At 33.7% G+C, this 4,997-nt stretch overlaps 1 pseudogene; it reads left to right on the top strand.

Annotated features, from left to right (window-relative positions):
• Positions 1-1,598: 1,598 nt before the first annotated feature.
• On the top strand, positions 1,599-2,631 carry LOC109678885 (olfactory receptor 4A5-like; annotated as a pseudogene).
• The last annotated feature ends 2,366 nt before the right edge of the window (positions 2,632-4,997 follow it).

Raw genomic sequence — 4,997 nt, 5'->3', positions numbered from 1 at the left:
TATGAATAATTTATTATGATCTGATGCACAGTGAAACATTCAGGAAAATTAATATCATCATTTAGTTAGATTTTACCCGATCCCAACAGTATTCTAGGTGTTTTTGCATATACTGAAAAATAACCTTATGATGTAGATGCTATCAGTGTCCCCATGTTATAATAATGAAATGGAGGTACAGGAGGGTTTATTAAGTTGCAAATGATCACATATATAGTAAGTGAGTGAACCTTGGATTGTAGTACAAGCCATTTTGTTCTAGAATCCACATCATTGCCTCTGCTTTGCTTTCTCTCCAAGTGTACATTTTAAATCTGATCTAGGTGCACCCTAAATGATAAACTTGGTCATTATTTAGTCAGACCATTTTAATATCCCAATTCCCACTAACTAGATATATTTTACAAAAGAAACAGTGGTAAGTTTTGAATTTGTTTAATTATGCAAATCTGAAAAAGGAGATAATGTCAACCCAGAACAGAAAAATGTAGGGCTATAATAATATTATAGCTAGTTGGACAGGAAAGTATTCTTAAATCAAATAGCTTAATCTCTTTACTTTTCGATGTGAAAACTGAGACATATCACAATTACATTTCCAAAATTACTCAAACTAAGGCCTTCTCATGTTGAGTATGGAATATTCTACTATGTGCTTTTTTTATGGAATTTGGACACCGTTGTTCTATTTTGAGGACTCTTGGTATCTAGGGAGCCATCTTTATGAACTTCAATTATCTTGCGCTTTACTTTCTTTTCAGTTTCTATTTTCTCCTCTCTCACCATCTGGTTTATTCAAATGCTAGTTGTTGAGAAAGTAGTTTATGAGTGTCATGGTTAGTAAAGTCCAGTTAACAGATATTTGCTAAAATCTTGGTAACAAATGTAAATGTGTTGCTATAGGCAAGGAAGAAAACAATCTGACAATACAAGTTAGATGAGCAATGGCTCCAGACTGCAATGTGTTAAATCCTTTTGTAGTTATTTCACGCCAATTAAATTCGAGGGTCTCAAAATTTGATGACAGATGTATGGAAACTGAAAGTCCTCTGAGACATGCAGAAAGGTGCTCAATATTGCAATATCATAGCACTGATGGATGCTTCAGGACAGTCACTGTTTTGAGAGTTACATAAATTGTGTTTTACAGTTATTTACCACAAATATCAACTCAAACAACTGCCTATGCTAGTTGATATATTTGGATTTGTTACTCCACTAGAGAGTACATTTTCTGAAAGCAGAAATTGGTTCCCTGTTTGTCATTGCTGGATTCTGTGCCAAGAAGTAACACATTTTAAATAAATTTTTTAAAATATTTGAATGACTGGTGCCTTTTTCTACTCTTTTCTTCAGAGGTCTATTGAGGTACTTCTATGCTCAACAAAATAATCTGAGGAAAAATAGAAATATCCATAAAAAAGTTCTGTGGGGTCATTGGAAGTTGAGTTCAATTGATGTTTAGATGTTTTACTGTGTGTTCACCAGTGTAGAAGATAATGATGAAGAAGTTCTCCATGACAAAACAGATCCGTAGTCCTGTGTACAATTACATGGAAGTTCATGTTCTCTAAAGACACAAGCCTTACAGAGAGCAAATGACACAGAGTAACAGTGTCACAGAATTTGTCCTCCTGGGCTTTACTCAGGATCCCAATGGGCAAAAAGCATTAGTTGTTGTGTTTTTACTTATCTACATTGTGACAATGGTGAGCAATCTGCCTATTGTGGTGAATGTTCTGCTAGTCCCTCCTTGGGATCCACTATGCATTTTTTCCTTGCTTACCTATCACTCATGGATGCTGCTTATTCTACTGCCATTTCACCCAAGTTGATAACAGACTTACTATCTAAGAAAAAGACTATTTCCTTTTCAGCTTGCCTGGGCCAGCTCTTTGTTGGGCATTTAGTTGGTGGTGTTGAGGTGTTCCTTCTGGTGGTGATGGCCTATGACCGCTATGTGGCCATTTGTAAGCCACTGCACTATCTGACCATCATGAATCGAAGGGTTTGCATCCTCCTTGTGGTGATGGCCTGTAGTGGAGGTTTTATACACTCTGTGGTTCAACTCATATATGTGTCTCATCTCCCTTTCTGTGGCCCCAATGTCATTGACCATTTCATCTGTGACATGTACCCATTATTGGAACTTGCATGCACTGACACCTACTTTATAGGCCTTACTGTGGTTGCAAACACTGGTGCAATATGTATGGTGGTCTTTATCCTTCTCCTAATATCCTATGGAATTATCTTAAACTCTCTTAAAACTCACAGTCAAGAAGGGAGGCGCAAAGCCCTGTCAACCTGTAGTTCCCATATCACAGTGGTTGTCCTCTTTTTTGTTCCTTGTATTTTCATGTATGTTAGACCTGTTTTCAACCTTCCCATTGATAAATCAGTGACTGTTTTTTGTACAGTTATTACTCTCATGTTGAATCCTTTGATATACACCTTGAGAAATTCAGAGATTAAAAATTCTATGGAAAAACTATTCTGTGAAAAGACTAGAGATTGAATAAGAATTTCTTTACATTGAACAGGTTGCAAATGTTAACAGGCAGAGAGTTCTAGCAAAGGATGACACAGTCTACTCAATGGATCCTATAGAGATGCATCTCTTTATTCAAAGCTGTCCCAAAACCAGAGTATATTAGACACTGAGATTAGAATTGACCTTAAGAGAATTTCTAAAGATGAATACAAGACACAGGTTTTTTATGTATTATAAGTAATGATGCAAATAACACCACCTCATAACTTTCTTTTTCACAGTTTTGATTGAAATAGAACTTAGAGGAAAGTGGTTTATTCTTTTTAAGCCATAGAATAAACTACATTTTTGAAGTTCACTGTGAGCTACATTCATGAAAAGAATGTGGTTAATGCTTAGACAAATTTGTAAGATGAAAAGGGAGGTTTATAAATTGTACCTTTCACTATTCCACTTCATTTGAGATTCATATACCTGTTTTATACACAGTATCTTTGGATTATTTCCAAATACAAGTAATGATCAATATCTGCGCATTTTCATTTCGTGGTATTTGGATGTCAGATGATATTGTGTATAGTTAATGACACTATCAGTTAAATGATGACATGAGGCTTCTGATGAAACCAGACTCTAGTTCTTCTTGAGAGGCTATGTACTTGTTTTTTGAAAGTCATAATAATCCATGTCATAAACATATTTTGATGATTTTCCTCATTGAGTTAATATTTGTAATTTGTCATTTTTAAGAATAGGTATTTCTCATTTTGACTTATTGATGATGAAGAATTCAATGAAAAAATGTGTTGTCTTGCATAAGCAACATGTTTCCTAAAAGTTGTATTGAATTTCAACTTTTTTAGACTTATCAGAGATGCACTTTGGAATAGTCAAAATTTTGTTTTATAATTGTATGCTACAAAGAAAAGTTTTTCTCAGTCTGTAGTCATCTTGGATCAACACAAACCAAGGAGTAGATTGAATTTCTACCATTGCAATATGAAAACGCAACCTCTGTTTTGTAAGACTTTCATTTTGTTTCTTCAGAGAATATATTATTATGCATAAGGTATTCAATGTTATGGGATACAATGACATATGTGTGTATGTTTGCATGTGTATAATTTACTGAAATGAAGGAAATTAGCATGTCCATCATCTCACCTGATTACCTTTATTTTTTAGGTAAGGATATATAAGTGAGTAAGTTTAGAGTTACAATGCATAATGAGTTTACTGAAGATATACAGTAGAATTTTATTATTGTAAAATGTTATAATATATGCATATATACCAATACATGTAATTTATTTATAAATATTGTAGTACCTTAGTGGAAGTATTATCAAAGTAATTACATGTGCTTCTGAATCCCTTTTTGAGTGTATTCCTCTCTTCTCCCTATTGGAAATCACAATGTTAAATATTTTGTTAGTCACAGTTCAAAATATTTAAACCAAAAACTTGAATATAGTTAATATGCTCACTATATAAGAGTGAACATAACAATCTTAAACTGTCAGAGACCACTATGGGAACGGAACTAGGAAGTAGTGAAGAGGTCTGGTAGATTTGAACCAATGTGGGTTGCAATAGACATGTATGTGGAAGCAACACCAGGAATCACTCTGTATAGCTATCTACATCTCAAACTAGCAAAAATATTGTTTTTCTTTTTATCTTATATGACTTTTCTTTAACAAAATTGGAGAACAACAGGATGGAACAAGTTCTGCTTGGGGCTGGGGGTCGGGAGGGGGAGGTAACCCAAATAATGTATACACCTGTTAGTAAATGTAAAAACAATGAAATAAACTTTTAAAAGAATACAAAATATGTCAACTGTAAATGAATGTATTCTTTTATTACTTACCCCTTACTAAAATATTAAAATTATATTGGATATAATTTCTGAATTTTTTGTGTTCAATATTAACTTTCTATTTTTTCCTGGGGACAGTACTTGGGTTTGATTCCAGGCCTCTGTGTTTGTTAAGTGGATGCTTTGCCACTTGAAAGATGTCTCCAGGACTCTTAGCTTGGGTCATTTTAGAAATGAGGTCTCACATTTTGTGCAGGCTGGCCTATATTGGCATATCCTATTTTTAGGTGTCTCAGCATAGAAAATAATTTGTTTTTTTCTCCTTTACTATGATTTTGGCCATAGGTTTGTCATATGTAGTCTTTATTATTTTTGAGATATACTCCTTCTATTCCTAGTTTCTTCAGAACTTGTATGTTGAAAAGATATTGAATTTTGTCAGAGACTTTTTCTTGAATCAATTGTGATCATCATATAATTTTTGTTCTTAACTGTGGTTATGTGCTGTATTATATTTATTGACTTGTGTGTGTTGTACCACCTTTAAATCCATGAAATGTAACCAACTTGATCAAGGAGCATGGTCATTTACTGTGTCATTAAATTGTTTGCCAGTACTTTCTTGAGAATTTTTGCACCTATATACATCAGGAAAATTGATTTATAATTTTCTTTCTTCAC

This window comes from Castor canadensis, chromosome 1, assembly GCF_047511655.1.
Source record: "Castor canadensis chromosome 1, mCasCan1.hap1v2, whole genome shotgun sequence".
In the NCBI taxonomy this organism is placed as follows: Eukaryota; Metazoa; Chordata; class Mammalia; order Rodentia; family Castoridae; genus Castor; species Castor canadensis.
Note: the sequence above shows the minus strand (reverse complement) of the source record. Positions and strands in the feature narration are given on the sequence as shown.